This window comes from Rousettus aegyptiacus, unplaced genomic scaffold (assembly GCF_014176215.1).
Source record: "Rousettus aegyptiacus isolate mRouAeg1 unplaced genomic scaffold, mRouAeg1.p scaffold_m13_p_14, whole genome shotgun sequence".
Taxonomy (NCBI): Eukaryota; Metazoa; Chordata; class Mammalia; order Chiroptera; family Pteropodidae; genus Rousettus; species Rousettus aegyptiacus.
In genome coordinates this window covers 51,666,767-51,687,006 of record NW_023416289.1, presented here as the reverse complement: position 1 = coordinate 51,687,006, position 20,240 = coordinate 51,666,767, and the positions used below count along the sequence as shown (strand labels likewise).

The window sequence follows — 20,240 nt, the reverse complement described above, 5'->3', positions numbered from 1 at the left end:
TCTCTCCTACCGAACTGGTGTGCTTATGACCCCGTGACAGATGCCTAGTGTTTGGGTTAGGCAGGGCTCTTGAGCTGCAAGGAAAAGAAAGGAATGTGTTGGCTCATTGAACCACACCACCAGGGGATGGGCAGGAAAGGCAGAGCCGGCCCCAGGAGCGGCAGGAATCTGGGATTATAACACCAGGACACTCTGCCACTCATCATGTCTTCATCCCCTGCTTCTGCAAACAGACTTTCTCCACCCAGGAAGTGTCTGTCAGCTGCTCCAATTCACATCTTCAAGCTCAGCAATCCAAGAGGAATAGGGTTTTCCTCTCCAACCCCAATTTTTATATTTAATTTTAAAAAATGTTTAATAAAAACTAATAATTTTTTTATTATGGTAAACAATTCAATAGTAAGGCATATAGCTATTGCATTGTGTGTTCACCACCCATAGTTAGATTTTATTCTGTCAACACATATTTGACCCCTTTTACCCCATCTACTGCCCTCCTCTCCCCTCCCCCACCCCCGATAGCCTCTTGTCTGTTGTCCATGTCCACGAGTCTCTGTTTGTCCTGTTTGGTTCTTGCTTTTAGGTCTATATCCACAAATAAGTGATATCATGTGGTTTTTGACTTTTTCTGTCTGGCTTATTTCACTTAGGTCCATCCATGTTGTCGCAAATGGCAGTATTTCATCTTTTCTTATGGCTGAGTAATATTCCATGTATCTATGGATCACAGCTTCTTTATCCAATCATCTATTGTAGCCCCAATTTTTAAATCTCGGTGAAAGCTCTGATAAGTTTAATTTTTTTCGGCTCACACGCTCTTCCCTTGGACCAATCACTGTGGCCAGGGACAGTGATGTAGGATGATTGGCGGAGTTGGATTAGAGAAGAAGCAGTTGATCCCCAAAAGATGGATCAGAGAAGCAGACGTGGCCACTGGCAAGGGCTGGAACCACCCCCCTGATGTTTACCTGCGTATAGAGATGTGGCACGTTTGTCTTCTTATTTATTTCCTGTCCTTGGGGACCATACATGCTCGTGCTGCCTTTGCTGACAACAAGAACTTGATATATATTGGCTGATTTCTAAGAAAAGGAGGTTTTTTTGCTTTTTTTTTTTTTTTTTTTTTTTTTTTGGCTGAAATCCCTGGTGGATCTTCCTTACACTTTGCATGAGGCCACAACTGTCCATCTTGTCACTGCTGTTGTGGGTGGGGTCATTCGTCTTGAGTTAGGGTGTGGACCTAGAGAAAACCCTGGTAGCCATGCTGTGACTCGAGCGGTCACTTCTGGTTTTCCTTCTGAGAAAACCGTCTGAGCCCAGCGGTGTCAGTCATACCGGCTTTTCGTCTCAAATGGGGAATGGCTCTGAGCTGAGACTGGTTTTTCTGTTTGTGTTTCTTTGTTTGTTTTGGTAGAAAGCAAGGAAGGCTGCTTTGTGAAATGGCGTCTTCCTTGGAAGGTCTCGGGAAGTGTGGCCTTTTCAAAGGACGCGGCCTCCTTCTCGATAGAGCTCCAGGCTTTCGACAGCCCTGTTAGGTAATATGATTGTACTTACTTCTTTGATGAGGAAACTGAGGCTGAGCAATGGCCCTGTGCCCAAGGTCACAGAGCTCTGGGAAGTGGGGAAGAGGACGGTGAGATGTGTCTGGAGTGGGAGCCGCACGCTGGAGGGTTTGCACACCTCACGCCATTCCCCCGGCTCAGCGGCCAGGCTCTGGGGTCGGAATCAGATGACAGGCTTGGTAAACTATACATGCCTTATCCAAGGTCACACATGCAAGTGGGGATGGATTTGCTGAGTCCAAAGCCCATGCTGTTTTTACGCCCTTACGCTGTGTGACCTCGCACGGGCCACCTGACCCCCGTGTGCCTCCACTTCCTAATCTGTGAAATGGGGACGATAACAGCGTGTGCCTCGTGGGTTTGTCATGAGGGTTAAATGAAATGACACCTGCGTGTAGTAGCTGCTCCACAGGTGGATGCTGCCGTCCTTGTTGTTGTTGTTGTTATACCAGAGGCTCCCTCAGGGTCACGAGTCTGGGCCACTCCCTGTTGCAGGAGAACCAGATCCCTGTGGGAGCCCTTCTCTGCCCAGGTGCTCCTGAGGCCCAGCTGCAGGAGCCTGGGAAAGTTTGTGGCAGGAATAAAGGGAACAAAGGCCCCAGGTGCTCGGTCGGTAGGGGCTTTGTCAGGTGTCCTGCTCTATCGGGCTGCTCGGGTTGCTCATGGCTGGCCCGGCTGATGGAGCAGCCCCTCCCCCCTGCCCCCGCCAGCTGGCAATGGACTTCCTTTCTGGAGCCCAGCCCAGGGGTCTCTCTGACTGAAGCAGGAAGCTTTGGGGGACACCAGGCCCCCTTCCAGCTCTGCAGCCTCAGTGTACACCCTCTCACCCTCCTCTGGGGTGGTGGAGTGGCCCTGAGGCTAGAGGCTGGAGCCCAGGGGCCAGGATCAGAGACCTGGACTCAAACGCCAGCCAGGAACAAGCAGCAGGTGACCCTAGGCCAGCTGCCTTTCTCTCTGCATCTCAGTTTGGCGAGTGTGTAGGTTCAGACGGTTGGGCTGGTTCATAGACAAAGCTCGTGTGAGCCCTCGAATTTTCCTGGGGTGCCCAACACGGTCTGTAGGAGATAGAACTGCGAACCCAGTGGAGGGTGAGCTCAGTGCAACACACACTAGATCGTATCTCCGCTCTCCGCTCTCCACTCGCCTTAAACCCGCCTCCCCTCCCGCCCAGCCCTGCCGCAGCTCCAAGCCACCAGTTTTTTCAAGTCCCTTGAACAGGACTGTGTTCCTGCCTCGGGGCTTTCACATTTGTCCCCTTGTGCTGGAACATTTTGTGCTCCAGGAGTTGGCACGGCTGTCCTTGTCACTCGGGTCTTAGTTCTCAGGTGTTACCTCCCTGGAGAAGCCTTTTGTCGTTACCCCCTAGACTAGCTCCTGCCTTGTCCCTCTGCATCGACCCCATCCTTTTTCATTCCACTCATAGCACTCGCATCTCTCCAAAGGGATCTTATGTTTTATTTGTCACCCTTTTTTTATGTCCGCCTCTCCACTGGAATCTAAGCTCCGTGAGGAAAGGGCCTTCTCCGTCTTTCCTTCCACTGTCTCCCCAGCCCCAGAGCAGTGCCTGGCACTCACGGGCTCTCTGTAGACACCACCCTCCCCCCCGGCCCCTGCCGCCCCTCTAAGCCCCACCTATTAATGAGGGTCTAGGTGTCTGTTCCCGTCATGCCTCTCTGCTCCGGGCAGGTGGCCAGGGCTGTGACGAAGCCATATCGCCGCAGTGAAAACACTCGAGCCTTCCAAAACACTTTCACATGCAGTGCCTCATGCGCACCTCACGTCGACCTACCTGTAAGACAGGTAAGGCCAGATCAGAAGCTCCGTTTTATATATAGATGAGAAAAATTGAGGCGCCCAGAGGCTTAAGGACCTTGCCTGAAGTCATATGTGTCACAAGCGCAGAACCAGGATGAGAGCCGGAGTCCTAGGAAGCACTTCCCCGGACTCCAGGCCAGACGTGGGAACGCCTTAAAAGAGAAAATGCACATTTCAGACCCATTTTTCCATTAGGTCATGTTACCGACATACACATAATCAGAGGACCGCATGGAGGGCAGTGTGCTCCCTGAGGCTCCTTCCTGCTCTGCATTTTCCGGGGACTCTGCTGTGATTTCTCCGTTGCCTTGAGGTCTCATCCAGGGAATCGCTACAGTTCTGTTCCTCTCCCATGGCCGAGCAATCTCAGTTTCTTTGCTCTTATTCTGCCGTGGAATCACAGCAGACCCTCTGCCTAGTAACCAGCACGTGGTGCCTAGGCCTCTGCATACCCGTGCGTTGCACCCCGTCTCACCCATACCCGGCTGCAGATGAGGCTCAGAGAGGGGAAGGGACTCGCCCACCGGCCAAGTAGCAAAGGCAGGTCTGGAGCTCAGCCCTGGAGCCAGCTGGTCCTACCCAAGAGGGTAGGTACCCTTCTCAGCGCACTCCCCTGTGTGTGAGTTCGCTCCCCGCTGCACGGAAGGCGGCATGTTCCCTGTGCGAAATGTTAAAATCATGACACCCTCTTTAGAGGCCTTTACTAATCTCCTGAAGGGCACATTAGGTCTTGCCATGGCATTCTGCTGCGGAGAGGAAGGAGATGCTCCCGGCTGCTTCTCCAAAGGGCAGAGGAAATCTGTACCTAGCGGTGCCTTCTCAGTATGAGCCAGTGAGGGTGGGCAGACCCACGCAGGGGCCATCTGGAAGGATGTGCTTCCGAATGCCAATGGCGGCATCTCTGGCGGTAGCCTTCTGGGTGATATTCACTCTCTTCCTCATGCTTTTTAGTATTTTCTGATTTTTTTTTTTTTCACAATGGGCAAGCATTTCCTCTATAATCAGAAAACAAAAAAAAAAAAGCCATGTTCATCTTGGCAAACAATTTTTAAAAAGCCGCCGAATAGAAATGACAGAACGGGAAGAGGCCTCGATGCACGCGTGACCGGCGTTTTCAGTCCAGTCGCTCGAGGGATGGGATGCTGACTTTGTGTCGGCCACAAATGGACCCTCTGCTCGGAGGGCATTCAACATATTAACGTATTAAGGACTAATGAGACACCTTCCTCTGGACGAGGCCCACAACCACCATCTCTTGGCGCTCTCTGAACAGCTGTCCTCTTTCCCGGGATCCTAATGGTTAAAGTCGCAGGCCCTTCCGGGGAGACCGTGCAGTGGGGCTGGGAGAAAGCCCGCGAGGGAGACGGCTCGTTAGTGGTGGTGTGTGAGTCAGAACTCATTCAGAGCTCTGGAGTTTCCAGGCCGTTAACTGATCCGCCTGCACCTGTGAGTCAGGATGGGCCCAGCTCAGGCTGTGTGCGTACCTGCCTCCCCGCCCGCTTTCCTGGGGCCAGCGCCCGGCTTCGCACACGTAGGCACTCACCGGCCTCCTCATGCGTGGATCCTGAGAGGGCGCGGGCACACTCGTCTTATTCATCTGTCCTTAGGAAGTGCACACATCCCTCTTGAGTGCTGACTTCAGGCTGTACACTGCCAGATAAGACCCAAAAAAGGGAAAATAAATATCAGCACTTCCTTTCCAATCAGTATTGCACCAGTGTAGCCATAGCTCAGAGTATGTGTTTTGTGACTAACCAGAAACAGCCCGCAGGTCTGTCACTAGCAGTCAGTTATAATGGTATGTCCAGGGAACAGAATATTACACGGCAGTTAAAAAGAATGAGGTAGATCTATGTAAAGTGACATAGGAAATGGTCGGTTTTAAGAATAAGAGGAAAGTTGTGTTCTAGCATGTGGATGATGCTCTCAGTTGTGTGAATGTGTATTATGGCTTTAAAAAAAAATTCTAAACCATTATCTATACATCGTGAAAGGATAAAAACTACAGAAAAATTTAAACAGAGACATAAAACTCCCCCCCCCCCCACCACCACCACTTACATCAGTCGGGACCTCATGCTGTGGTAACTGACACCTCCAACCATCTCAGTGGCTTAAAACGACCAAGATTACTTCTCGCCCATGCGTCATTCCCAGCAGGGCTCGCAAAGCCCACCCAGCTCCTTGTACTCAGCACCTTAGTCATCACGACACCGCTGGCATCTATCTTATGATGCCATCATCCCCACACGAGGCTTCAGAGTTCACTACTGCGAGAGAAGAAAGCGTGGCGACCACACACTGGCTCCAGCGGGGACACAGGTCACTCTTCCTCACATTTCACTGGCCAAAGCGAGTCACGTGGCTACACCTACTTTTTTCAGAGTCTTCAAGCCTGATCCTCCATGTGCCCAGCAAGAAGAAATATTAGTGAGCCCTCGTAATGTCTGCCACCCACCCCAAAGCAGCTGTCTCCTGCCAGGTTTTCCTGTTTACATTGATCTACATAGTAGCTTTATAGTAATTTGAAATATAACATAGATTTTGTAGTCAGATGCACTGGGGTTTGAATCTCAAATTCATATGTTAGTCCCTCCCTTATCCACGGGCAACTGCAGTTTGAAAATATTAAATGGACCATTCCAGAAATAAACCATTCCTAAGTGTTAAATTGAACACCTCTTTTGAGTAGTGAGATAAACTCTTGAGCCAGCCTGCCAGGGACAGGAGTCATCCTTCTGCCCAAGGTGTCCGGACAGTCCCTGCCCCGCAGTCACTCAGCAGACCTCTCCGTCATCAGATCGACTGTCCAGCTGTCACAGTGTTCACACGGATTTTACCGCCCTGAAGTGTAAGAATAGTGATGCTGGCAATTTGGATGTGCCGAAGGGAAACTGCAAAGTGCTTCCTTTAAGTAGAAGGAGATAGAGGTGTGTATATATATATACATATATACAAATATATATACATATATATTTCCTATGATCTCATTGTTGAAAAATGTATAAATTATATATGCTTTGATAATATGCAAGGATAAATGTCATACTAGTCATGGTTATTAACTCCAGGGAATGGGGATATTAATTTTTCCCTTTGTGCGAATCAGAATCTTCTACTTTTTCTATAAAGTATGATTACGTAATGGAAGACAAAGCTTGTTTAAATGCGTCCTCAGCTACTTTTTACTATCTGTCAGGGCTCAAGGTAACCTGCTGTTGTTTTGTGCTGAGTGTGACCTTGGACATGCTGCTTAGGGTGGAAAGTGTTTGTGCCCATTTTTCATAGATGGCTACGGATACACAGAAAGGATCCACACTGTGCCCAAGATCCCATAGCTCATGGTGCTGGAGCTGGGTTTTGAACTCAGGTGTCCTGATTCTGGGTCCAGGAGTTTCTACATGACATCACACCCACCCCTCTCGGAGCCTCATCTCTAAAATGATAGGTCAGAATACAGCTGAAAATATTCAGTGTCCACAGGGACGTGCCCCCTCCCCCACCATTCCTGGTGCATCGTAGGCCCAAGCAGCTGGTATTTGTTTGTGCCTGTTTGTCAGATGCCAGCCTTCTCCAGGCCAGCAGGACTCCAGGGTGAGGTTTGGAGAACTCGGGCCTGCCCACGGCCATCAGGCAAGGGGGTGGGCACTCTTGGGCTGGGCATCTGGCCCTGTGCCTGCAGAGCCAGGCGAGAACTGCCCACGAGGGCTGGCTGGGGGCCCAGAACTCGTCTTTCCCTTTAAACAGACACAGGCGGTCTGTTGAGATTCTGGAAACATCTGACCTTTTGCAGAACATCTCAAGAGTTGTCAGGGAGGGCCAGAGGGAGGGCCCTCGCCTTCTGCAAGTGCTTTAACCCTTTCCACAGAACCCTTAGCCACAACAACAAGAAAAGAGATCGGTTTCCAGGGAACCAGAAAGATTTGTTGGGCCTGTTTTCCTGCGGGTTGTCTGGGGAGGTAGATCACATCTGGGGCTCAAAACAGACTTTTAGCCCAGAGGCCTCCAGTGTCATTTTCTCAGTTCCTAGCCTCAGGGGAGGAGGCCTGGGGAATAGGACAGAGGGCCTAGAGGGAGGAGAGGGACTGAGAGGAGAACTAAGCAGACAGCTGGGCCAGCCCTGAGCAGAGGCCCTACCTGATGGCCAGGGACTTCAGGGCTGGAACGGGAACTGTTTCTTTGACTGATTAAGCAATGTACGCCTTCATTCATCCTACGAATGTTTATAGGGCACCTACTGTATGCCAGGAACTGTGTGAGGCTCTGTGGCACAGCGGCCAAGTAAACCCAGACACACACACACACACACACACGTGTGTGTGTGTATATGTATATGTATGTATATATATACCATGCATTCATGTTAGAGTAACTGTGATCCAATAATTACAATCACAAATATCAATACAATAGCATAGGTGCTGGGAAGGGGAGACACAGGGGGCTGAGAGGGCCCGATGGGGAGATTTCATCTCAGTGGGTGGGCCCCAGGGAGCTTTTCCAGGGAGAAGTTCCAGCAAGGGCCTCAGGCTTTGCTGCTTGAAGACAGCGCATCCATCGGCATCTCTCTCGTGGAAGCCTATTAAAATGCAGAACCTGTGTCCTCACCCGGCCTGGCTGCACTATCCAAATCTGCATTTTAACAAGTTCTCCCATGTGATCTGTACACGTAGGAAGGTTCGAGAAGCAGTGCTAAGCTGTTGAACTAGGTACGGCTTGAAACTGGAGGAGAACCTTCCAGATAAGAGCCCTAGGGCGGACGTCTGTGTGTATATGTACCAAAAAAACCCACAAAAAACAAAAACACCTTTCTGTGGGAGAGACTTAAGCTTGCTTAAAAGCTTTTAGGAATAAGCCAGTGGAGAGGGAGGGAGGGAGAGGCAGGCTTGCCAACCTCTGCTGCAAGCTGGAATCTCCTGGGGAACTTGAAAAAGTGGTACCGGCTGGGCCCACCCCCAGAGACTTGATTTTCATGATCTGCAGGTGCAGCCAGCTATCCAGGGGATTCCAGCTGCATCCAGGGCCAAGAGAACCACTACTTGGTCGCAAAAAAGGCGAGGAGTCGAAGGGCAGGGTTGGGGAGTGGGTGGAACCTTTAAGCTCTGGTCTCGCATTCTGGTTTTGGATGTTATTGCCAAATATATTTCTACCGATAGCATTGTATTCATGTGGGTGTGTTAAAAGCACTAATTTGTTGTGTTTAAACATTCCAAATAACTGCTTCTTTTTTTTTTTTTTTTTTCCGAACCTGGTTTTGGCATGCTCTCCATCTATCCCCAGACTACCACCTTTTTCATGAAGGTAGCCTGGGTCTCTCTCAGTGCAAATAGGAAAAAGATAAGGGAGATCCCATCTGATGACGCCTACCTCATATGAGAAGTCAAGGGAGAGTGTCGGAAGGTTGAGGAGAAGGGAGAAGGTTTAAGGGAGTTATCGCGGACAGTGGTACAGAGAGGTAACCAGAGGAATGAGTAGGCCAGCCAGGAGGTGCTGAGGGTCCGCTCTGAGACTGCTGACCTGGATTTGCAGGAGAACCTTCCTCCCTGAGTGACACTCCCCCGTCACTGCTCAGAAAGAGGTACGGAGAGAGAGGATCCCAGAGCTGGTCCAGAGCTTTCTACAGAAGGTGAAAATATAGTGGAGAGGGAGCTCAGGGAATCGAGGCAATGAGGTGATCGGAATGAATTGTTTACCCTCCATCAGGTAAAGAGAGAACAAAGAAGGGAAAGGCTAAGGACCCGGAGAAGGTGGAGTTTCGGGTGTGCAGCATAGTGGTTAGACATTTATATAATTTACAAAGTGATCTCGCCATTAGTCTAGTACTCACCTGGCACTAAACATATTGACTATATTCCCTGTGCTCTGTTTTACATCCCTGTGACTGTTTTTATAACTACCAGTTTGTGCATCTTAATCCCTTTACTTTTCCCACCCATCACCCCAAGTCCCCTCCCATCTGGCAACCATCAGTTCATTCCCTGTATCTGTGAGTTTGTTTCTATTTTGCTTGTTCATTCATTTTGTCCTTTAGATTCCATTTATGATTGAGATCATATGGTATTTGTCTTTCTCTGCCTGACTTATTTCACTTAGCATAATAATACCCTCTAGGTCCACCCATGCTGTCACAAATGGTAATATTTCATTTTACTTTATTGCTGAGTAATAGTCCATTGTACATATGCACCTCTTCTTCATCCATTTGTCTGCTGATGGACATTTAGGTTGCTTCCATATCTTGGCTATCGTAAATAGTGCTGCAGTGAAAATAGGGGTATATATACCTTTTCAAATGAGTGTTTTGAATTTCTTTGGATAAATACCCAGAAGTGGAATCACTGGGTCATTAAGATAGTTCTAGTTTTAATTTTTTGAGGAACCTCCCAACTGTTTTCCACAGGGATTGCACCCATTTACAGTCCCACCATAAGGGTTCTCTTTTCTCCACATCCTCGCCAGCACTAGCACTGGTTATTTGTTGACTTATTGATGATGGCTGCTCTGACAGGTGGGGTGGTTTTAATTTGCACTTCCCTGGTGATTAGTGATGCTGAGCATCTTTTCACATGTCTGTTGGCCAAGACCGAACTATAGGTACAGCTCTTATAAACATTGTGCTTAGTGAAAGCAACCAGACACTAAATAGTATGTACTGTAATAAGTTTTCCATTTATATGAATGGCAGAAGTAATTTACAGTGATAGAGATCAGATCTGTGGTTGTGAGGGGCAGGGAGGAGAGACTGAGGGCACAGGGTACAGGGAGCTTTTTGGGGGTAATGGGAATGTTTCATATCCTGATTTGCATTGTGCTTACAGGTGTATAGATTTGCCAAAACTCATCAAAATGTGCACATAAATTGTGTTAACATTGTGGTGAATTATACCTTGGTAACGTTGACTGTTAGAGAAACGCTATAACTTTATATCATTTAGACTGGAAACATTAGACAGCTGGATAATGCCATAAGTTGGGAGGATGCGAGGATCCATGGCTGCTGGGCATGTGGCTAGGATGGCCTGTGACCCCAGAGCATGTCATATCCCATGAATAATCTCGGAGAAATTCTCACATGGCTCATAAGGTAGAGAGGCAAGAAGACAGTAACTGTAGAGTTATTTGTGGGGGTGGAGAGCTGCAGAGAATTGGGGTGTCCATTCCTGGGGGAGTAGGTGGTTAAAATGTGGTGGGTGCATACCCTGGGGTACCGTGCAGCAGCTAGAAGCAGTAGATTAGATGCACCCAGAGCAGCACAGCTGAGTCCTTGGCATAAAAATACTAAGAAACAGAATGAGATATAACAAAATGCCTTTTATGCCATTAATTAATTAAAAATACAAAACGATCCAAATAGAAAATGGGCCAAAGACATGAACAGATATTTTACCAAAGAGAGGATATGGACCGCAAATAAGCACATGAAAAGATGTTCAACGTCATTAGCGATGCAAATTAAAACCACAACGGGCTACCACTTTACACCTATTGGAACTGCAGAAATGTAAAACAGTGAAAATGCCAAATGCTGGCAAGGAGGTGGAGAAACTGGATCTTTTATACATTTTTGATGGGAATGTAAAATGGTACAGCCACTCTGGAAAATAGTGTGGCAATTTGTTTTGTTTTTGTTTGGTTTGTTTGTTTGTTTTGGTTTAAGCGTTTATTTCACACACTCTGGAGACTATGAAATCCAAGATTACGGGGCCAGCAGGTTTGGTGGTGGTTTGGTAGGTGCCCTCTCTCTGATTCCCAGACGGCCTTCTTCATTCTGTACCCTCATGTGGCTGAGAGATTGGCAATTTCTCATAAAATTAAACATGCACTTACCATAGACCTAACAATGGCACCCTTGGTGCATGTATACCCCCAAAATGAAGCTTACGTTCATACAAAAACCTGTACGTGAATGTTCACATCAGCTTTATTTGTAATAGCCCCAAGGTGGAAACAACCCAGATATCCTTCAGTGGGCGGATAGTTCCACCCCGGTATACCCATGCCATGAAGTACCACTCAGCCATGACAAGGAAAGAACTAAGGGTACACGCGGCATCTCAAGGGTACTGTGGTTAGTGAGAAAAGCCAACCTCAAAAGCTTCCATTTATGTAACATTCTCCACCGAACTAGAGATGGAGGAGAGGTTCGTGGTTGCCGGGGCACAGGGACCTGAGTTGGGGGAGTGTGACTATGCAGGGTACCAGTTCTGTATCGCAGTTGGGGTGGCTGTTATGCAAATCTATCCATGGAATTGAATAGAGTAGAACTACACACACACACACACACACACACAACATGCACGCGCGCGCACACACAGCCTGTAAAAGCTGGCGAAATTGAACGATGAGGTCTCTAGTCTATGTAACAGTATTATACCAATGTCAGTTTCTTGGTTTTTCTGTAGTACTACAGTTCTAGAATGTCACCATTGGGGAAAGCTAGGGACACTGTGTACTTACTATTGTGTAACTTTCTGTGGATCTATAATTATTTAGAAATAAAAAGATTAAAAAAAAAAAAGCAGATGTATACAATTCCACAATACACCTTCTGCAAGAACGCATAGGAACAAAAGCATGTATATTAAACACCTTAGAGTGGCAGCCTATGGGGGAGAGAGTGGGAGGGAGAGTGGAAAGGACAAAAGGAAATGAACAGCTACATTCATCAAGGGACCCTGAGCAGACCTTCCGGGACAAGTGCTGTGAGCTGAGAAGGTGATTAATTCAGGCCTCTCTGCACCTGAGGTCCAGGGCCAGAAAAGAGTGGGGGTGGGGAGAAGGGGGATCAATAACATTGAAGATAGCGCCTTCTTTCCATCCTTTAAAGATTTTCCCCTTTTTTCTGGAAGAAGGTTGGAGGAGGAGGTGAGTCAGGAAAAGGGGGCAGGAAGGAGGGATGGCAAAAGGTGGAGAGGGAAAAAGAAAGGATGGTGAGGAGAGAGGGGGAGGGGAGGTCGTGCACAGCATTCTTTTCCGGAAGGCTCTGGCCTGGTCTGGGGACAGAATGGGCCCAGGTTGCTTAGGCCCCTGAAGCTCGGAGCCCCTGGGGAACCTAGATTTCAGGAGCTCCTCGGAGCAGCCTGTGATCAGCAAGACAGATGTGCTGTGTGTGAGGGAACTCAGAAGTATTGAATGTTGGCGATCCCCCTGCCCCCACCCCCAGCATTATTTGGAAGGCGGAGCCAATAAAACGATTGCACGATTGTGTAGGCCATTTGCACAACTGAAGTGCCTTCTCTCAACTATAAAACAGTATGTTTTACTACTCGTTGGATGACAATGAGGAGGAAGGAAGAATACAGGGAACAAAAGAAAATAATTGAGAGAGTGCAGAAAGGCTTATTGATAAGGATGCTCCTCTGGACCTTGTTTACCACAATGAATAATTATATACAAGTCAAATGTCTAATAATAGAGACTTGCTCAAAAATGTATGCTACATTACTATGGCAAAGTTACAAAAGAGTATGTACTAAATAATCCTTTTTCTAAAACACATAAGTGTATAACTGTGCAGAAAAGAGACAGAGGGATATTCACCAAAATATTAATGTCAGTAGATTTAAGACTTGTGCACTTTCCATGTAAATATTATCTCAAAAAAAAGTTTTAGAAAATATTAACACTACCAGTCTCTGGGTAGAGTGAAATGATGGGTGATATTTTTCATTGCGTTTTTCTCTTTTCCACCTTTTTTGTAGTAAATATGTGTTCACTTTTGCAGTCAGACAACAAAACCTTTTTTTTTTTTTTTTTTAATGGGGGAGCACTAACCGGGGAGCTAGCAGCCCCTCACCAGCTCTGCCTACAGGGGAGGTGGCAGGGGAGCAGTGCCACTCAGCCTAGCCCGGCGGGGGAAGATGCTGGCACGTGGCGTCTGGTTTCTCCAGTCCCTTGACCAGCCAGCTCCCGCCAGCTCTGCCACTCACTCGTCCAGAATTGGTTGTTTCAGGAACCGCCCTGAGAGCAGCGGTGACTTTCCTGGGAGACAGGACAGCCAGGACGCAAGCGCCAAGGTCACTCGCTAAATGCTAACCGTTTATAACCGTATCTCTCGCCTCTCCCGCAGAACGCCTGGTTTCGTTCCACTGTCACAGCACAGCCTGTGACAGGGCGAGGGACCGGGCCAGCCCCACTGACCCAGCGGGGACGTGGGTGGTTTCGTGCAGGGCGGCTCCGCCTGCTCTCACTTGGCTCCTACTGGAGACAATACCTCCATTATGGAGATCTGACCGCGTACCGGGTGTGCGCCTACATAGTGGCACTGCTCACCGCAACCCTGTGAGGTCCCTACTGTCCTTGACGCCCACTTTGCAGATGAAGGCTCAGAGAGGTTAAGGAACTCGCCCGAGGTAACGCAGCCAGCCGGGCGGTGGTGGTGGTAGGGCTAGGATCCCAACCAGCCCCGCCGTGTTCCAGTTAGTTTCACTGTCCCCCGCAGGACGCAGGCCAGGCGAGGCCAGGCCTCCCACGGTCAGGGAGGGCGCAGCCCCACCGACCCCACAGCCTGCTGCGGCCGCGGGGGCAGGTCCCCGCGGGGGAACGCGCGGGCAGCAGCGAGTCCAGAGTGGCTGTCATCGCCCGAGGGCGGGTCGTAGTCGGGAGGGGGGGTGCTGTTGGACGCCTGGGGACAATTCCCGTAAACACGGGCGGGGCGGGGCTTGGCTGCAGCCTCGCATTTCCGGGGACGGTGCGCAGGACCGAGGGTGTTCCCGTGGACGCTCCAGGTCCCCAAGGAGGGCGTCCGGCTGGCCTGGAACAGCCAGGACGAGCGTGGGGACAGTGCGGGAGGTGGCCCTGCCGTGGGCGGTGGTCTCGCGCGAGCCGGGACACCCTCAGGTAGGCGCAGGGGCCAGGACAGACGAGAGCCGCGGCCCAGGGAGGGGGCGGACCTGGGAGAAGTCGTCGAGACTGCCACCTCCCCCACCTCCCGCAGGGCTGTCTCCAAGAGGGCCCCACCTGCAAGTTCTGATGTGCACCCGCGGCCGCCTCTGGGGGAGCTTGTTGCCGTGGCAGCGCAAGAGGCTAGGCCCACGTTCTCCTGGCCACCCGGGCCCTTCCCTTTCTTACACCACCCCCTACTCCCACACCTGGAAGCGAGAGGCAGGAATCTTGTTCCGGAGGGAAATCGGTTTGGGATATGGGGAAGGCCTGAACCCTTCCTAGGATTGGTTGTGGGTATGACGGCTGAGTTAGGCTCTTTGTCATGGCTGCTTCTGTCTGAGTGACAAGGTAGATTTAAGGGTTAGGAGAGAAAGTAAGTGAGGATCCTGGAAATGACGGGGCTTTAGTATCCTCCCTGGAGCCACTGTGTTCTGGCAAAAGGACTCAGGACACCTGGGTCACCTGGATGGAGAAAGTCATTGACCTCTACTCACATTTATCCACCTGTAATTGCCAGTATGTCCTTTGACTTACAAATCACATAATTCTTGTCAGTGTCGAATGCCATAAGGACAGGGAAGGAAGTGCACAATTAAAATTTTATTTTATTCCACAAATGCTTAAGAACTGGAAGAGATTTAGAAATCCACCTAGTCCCACCCCTTATTTTCATAGGAGAAACTGGACCCAGAGAGATTAAATTATTTCCCAGAATGAAACAGGGACTTGGGAAGATCAGAATTTGAACCCAGACTCCGTGGCTGTTTCCTTTTGTGACAGGTGATCTAATGACAAAGACAAAGGCAACAGACAAGTAAAGATGGGGTGCGGAGGCTGGAGCCTCCTGGAGAAACCTCAGAGCGAGTCTCTCTCCCTGGTGTGCAGATGAAAATCAGAGGGAAGCTCTCATCCCTCTCCCTGCTCCCTGGGGCTTTGCTTTCATTGCAGTGTCTGAGGGGATTGCCGACAAACATCTCCAGGAGCCAGGCATTCCCCAGCTATCCAAAATGCCATCTATTCTGAAGCCAAAAAGGCTGTTGGGGCTGTAGGGACAAGAAACCCTTTGGCTGCCCCGAAACAGGAGTAGGGGACTTCCCATGTCAGTGAGGTGTCTTTTCTGGTGAAAGGATGGGAGGTAGGCTGGGAAGAGACCCAGGAAGGAACACCCGAATGAATGATTGGGAAATGATTTGAGCCCATCAGCTAGAGGCGAAAACTCATTGATGCATTCAGTAAACACTTACTGGGTGCCTGCTATTTCCAGGCTCTGGCACTGGGGGCCAGAGATTAAAAATCGGAGTTAGGCTGGCCTGGTGCCTGCACTCAGGGAGCTGGTAGAAGAGGCAGGAAGAGAGGGAGGTGATGTGTAAATGAGCATTTCAGGACAGCATAATGAGCGCCCTAGTGGAAATCTGAGCAGAGTGCGGACCCCCCCCCCTCCAGGAGCAACCCCGGAAATCAGTTGAAAACAGCCTGATTCTAGCCTCTGAAGTCTGGGAGTACGTCTGAGGCTCTGCCAGGTTGGCCCCGGCCACTACCTTTGTTGGAGACAAAGGAATGAGTCAGTGTGTCCAAAGAAATGTGGCGAAGGAGGGTATTTTCTGGAAATAGTAATTTAAAGGATCCTGATGAACTGTAAGCTCGGTGGGGTGGGGTGCGGGGACTGTGGCCGTTTCCTTTAATTTCATCTATACTTAGAAGGCAGCAAGCACACAAGAAATATTTGTTGAATGAATGAATGAAGAAAGGAAGGAAGGAAAGAAGGGAGGAAGGAAAGGGATAACAGCTTCCCTCATCAAGGGGAGGATGGCCGTAGCATGAGACAAAACCCTGGTTGAAATTCTTTGTGGGTTCTAGAATCAGATCTGGGTTCTGGTCCCAGCCCCGACTTAACCACTTGTGTGGCCTCAGCAAGTCCCTGAGCCTCTCTGTGCCCCAGTTTCTCATCTATAAAGTGGAGTACAATAATTTCTAGCTCACTTTGTCGTGAGAATTAAATAAATGATTGAATGCAAGAAGCCCAGCACAGCACCTCACTTACAGAAATGCTCCGTGAATGCTAGCCTTGTAAAATGGCAGCTTTGCTTTAGGGAAATAGTTTGCAAAATAATTCATGTTAAGGCTATACAACTCCAAAATGAGGTCTATGCCTTCTTTTTACCTGATGAAGGCTAATGTTGAAAGTTCCCTGTGTCTGCAGATTAGCAAACCTGAAAGAAATGGTCCTCTACCTTTTGAGAGGAGGGAAAAGGGACAATGATCTTTTTGAAATCAGATGAAAGCTCCGATCCCTCCTACAGAACAGCATATCGCTCTTGGTCACAGCTCCCAGCCTGTGTGGCTGGGTGGGTCCAGCCCCCAGTCCAGGCCCCATACAGTACCTCTGCTAGGGCTAAGCTGGGCCCAATGGAGCCTCATCTTGGCCTCCAGCCCGATGCTCACTCAAAGCGCAGAAATGGTGCTGCCAGAAGTCGTGAGGAGTCACGGGCCTGGGTGGCCGGTGCACAAGTTCCCTGCCTCAGCGTGGGTCATGGGTGCCACCCTCACACCCGCTCTCTGTGAATGTGTCCTGATGCCTTTGCTTTAAGGTAGCAAGTGGGCGTACCGCCACAGAGAGTGACAAAGCAGGGTGATATGCAGGCTTTGGAGCCGCGAGAAATCAGTGGCATGCGCCTGTCCATCTCCCAGCACCCTGGCGGCTCTCCTGTCTTGGCCTACCTTGCGGGTCCCACTGGGACCAAGAACAAGGCCTTCTGTCTGGGAAAAAGGATGGTAGCCGCTAAGTGACCGGAGGTGACAGGGAAACTCCTTGTGGGGAGAAGCCGAGGGGACAGTCTTGAGTCTCCGGAAAAGAAGGGCCATTCCTCGGTGCGGACGAAGGGCCTTGGCCTGGGCCTTCTTTCCCTTCATGAGGCAATGAGCAGAGGTCTGGGTTCAGAGCGGGGTTTAAGGAGGAAGAACTCGGTGGGCAAATGGGGAGGCAGATTCCTGATTTCTTGAGACCTTGGGAATGGAGGGGTCTCAAGTCTGATAAGCCAAATTAGAAGCCTAAACTCTCTCCTAGACCCTGTGCTTCTTGCTCCGCACCCTCACCTGGCCTAGACCGTCCCTCTCCACCTACGAGCCGCTGCAGTGGTTTCAGAGGAAAGAGAGTCACTAAGCAGTCACCGTGTGCCTTCGGGGTGGCAGATGCCAAGCACCAGCCAAGCCTATGCACCGAGCTCTCGAGGCCCCGAGGCGATCAGGCCTGCAGGCACAGGCAGACGGCCCCTCCTGAACTCGCGCTGGGGGCAGGGCAGTGACAGTGGCAGCTTCATGTTCCACCACGTCCAGGCAGAGACAGGTTGAGCCCTGCTGGTTGCACCACAGCTCCATGGGGCAGGGCATCCCCTCCCAGGGAGTGGCCAGCTCAGGCCCCGACAGGCCTCAGCGGGGGTGGCGATGGGGTGGGTGGCGGGCTGCTCACCACAGCAGGAGCACCTGGGGCCTGGGCTGGGCAGGCTGGTTTCTTCTCTTTGTGAGACTTGCAGCCTCAGCACTGGGTTTGTAAGAGGCAGCTGGGCCTGAGGGAGCGCCCAGAGGGGGTCCTCAGGGCTGGGCATCAAAGTATGGAGGCAGAGGCTGCTGGGATGGGTGGAGGGAGCCGGTAATGTAATGAGCTTGCCTTTGTCCGTGTCGCATCCACCAAATGCCAGCGCAGCCAGTTCCTTATATGCACTCACGTCAGCCCTCCTGCTGGCCATGGGGTCCTGTCTCACAGATGAGGAAGCTGAGGTTCAGGCAGACGGTGTGACTGGCTCCCAGTCCACCAGGTAACGTCTGGCACGAGATTCTTCTTCGATGAAGGAACTAGGGTGCTTGACCACCAGATTCTACCACTTATCAGAGCAGGAAACACAAGGGGCCAGAGGAGGGGAATACGGTTTGGGGAACAGAAACGAGGCCATTTACCCTTATTACCAGACCCTGGCGAATGGTTGCCTATGAGATCTGAAGGCATATTAGTGCTGGCCTGGGGATGCCCTCTATCATTTAGGGCACTGCCCTGAGGAGGCTCCCAGCCACCAGGATCTGGAAGTCATTGGCTGATTTAAAAGCACACACAAGGGTGTGCCAGCTGGTGTCAGTCACTTCCTCATCAAAATGCTGCAGCTGAGCCGCTGCCCAACCCCTGGGGAGGACGCAGCAGCATCGCGCTCCCCAGCCAGGGCAGGGCGGGGTGCTGCAGTTGCAGGCTGGCATGAGCGGAGGGCTCAGGGCTACGAGGGGACGGTGGCGGGGGGCCAAGGCCCGTGGAGCTGGGTCGCAGCCAGTTTGATTCTACGAGGCCGGGCATCTTGCCAGCCAGAACCCGGGACCAGGGAGGAGCGCTACTCCAAGAGGGGGTGGGTGGGACCTTTGGGTTCAAGCTCCACTGGGCACGGCAGGATGCCCCTCCCCCACTGCCAACAAACAAAGCAATGACTCCCAGAGTAGAATTATGGGAGCTGCAGAGCCAGGTTCCCTGGGTGGGAATGAGAGCAGGCCGGCCAGGCTGGGGGCTGCCTGGTGGGGACCATCCGTGCCCAAGGACATGGCCAGCCTGCACCTGGGCGGAGGCTGTCCCTATAGATGGTGAGTGAGTATCGATTGTGGAGAGGCTGACTGTGGCCTGGACTGACCATTCCGCCACCAGCCCTTGCCCTGCGCCTTTTCCTGTGTGCTTAGCAGGTTAGACAGAGAACAGGCCCATGTATTTTTAACCATGTTTCCCATTGTTCTCTCTTCCTCTCACAGCCTTTCTTACTTCTCTTTCTTTTCTCTTTCTCATTTATTTTTTCTTCTTCCACCTGATTCTACAGGTGAGGTTTCTTTTCTCACCTTTTTGGCTTCTTCTTTTTTTTTTTTTTTTGCCCTCCCATAACAGGCATAAGGTATAAATTTACATAGAGGACCATGCACACCTCTGAAGTGTACACCTCAAACATTTTAATGTTTCTACACACCTGGGATACCAACAGTTAAACGAAGGTGTAGAATATTCTCATCATTCCCAATGTTCCCTTGTCTGCTTACCAGGCCTGTGCCCCCCTCAACTGGCATTTTTCACCATAGAGAAGTTTTGTTTGTCCTCTTCGTATGTTTTCCTATGCACCTTTTATACGTGCATTTTTGTCCTTATGTGTGTGTATGAATGTGAGGGAGAGAGAAAGACACAGACAGACAGACACGGGAGGAGGGTGAGGGTGGGAGGAAGGCGAGACCGTGTGAGCAGAAGGAGAAAGGACTAGGTGTGGTGGTGACTTCATCTTGCCAGAGGTGGGCACGGAGGAAGGGTTACTTTTCTCTTTGTCTCTTTTTATACTCTCTTTCCAAGCCGCCCCCTGAGCTCTTTATAAACAGGGACATCCTGGCCGAGAGAGACTTGCCCATGTCCAAGAGTGGCAAAGGGGAGCAGGAGACACAGCGTTGGCTTGGGAACCACACTTAGCCCACAGGAAGTCAGCTCGAATGAGGTTTTTCTCTGTCAGCCATCCTCCTGTTTTTTTCCAGTCTGGGGAGAACAAATTGGCATACTGGTAGAAGACACTGGAGCCCACAGGGGCCAAGGCTGCCATGGTGGGGGTGTCTGTGGAGGGCTCCTCTCCAGGCCAATAGTTGGGTCCCTTATTCGTCAGCCCTGCAGAATTGCTACTGGAGTGCTATGCTTGGTGGAGGGGCTTCTGAAGACAGAAGACCCCGTCTCTGTCCTCAAGGGGCTTGACACCTACTCCGCATGAGACATACTGAAAGCATTCGCATAGCCGTGAGCAGAATACAATCAACCACAAAGCAAGGCTGCATCAGCCCCTGCTTCTTGTCCTCAGGGATGAGCACAGCAGTCACACAATATTGGTGCCACCAGGATACTAGGGCAAACCGGCCTCGCTGCCCTTTTAGAAGAGACCCGATGCAATCTCTCTGTGTGTTCCACTCCTCTGGACCTAAGCAGAACATAGA

At 50.5% G+C, this 20,240-nt stretch overlaps 1 protein-coding gene and 1 long non-coding RNA gene across 7 annotated transcripts in view; one reads left to right on the top strand and one right to left on the bottom strand.

Annotated features, from left to right (window-relative positions):
• Positions 1 to 20,240, top strand: part of SEMA4B (semaphorin 4B) — a 72,323-nt gene that overhangs the window by 25,270 nt on the left and 26,813 nt on the right. The window contains exon 1 of one of the 6 annotated variants that reach the window (XM_036231941.1): positions 13,713 to 13,729. The exons of 4 other annotated variants lie outside the window; for them this stretch is intronic. The gene's annotated coding sequence lies outside the window, so the exon portion shown is untranslated. Of the gene's footprint in view, positions 1 to 13,712; positions 13,730 to 14,049; positions 14,217 to 20,240 lie in introns of those variants that run through there. One more of the 6 variants, XM_016151563.2, reaches the window with a different exon arrangement.
• LOC118611402 lies at positions 4,240 to 5,510 on the bottom strand. The gene is made up of 3 exons (XR_004954335.1): positions 5,439 to 5,510; positions 4,921 to 5,027; positions 4,240 to 4,372 (listed from the first exon to the last, which is right to left on the bottom strand). It is a non-coding gene; the product is annotated as an uncharacterized LOC118611402 (long non-coding RNA).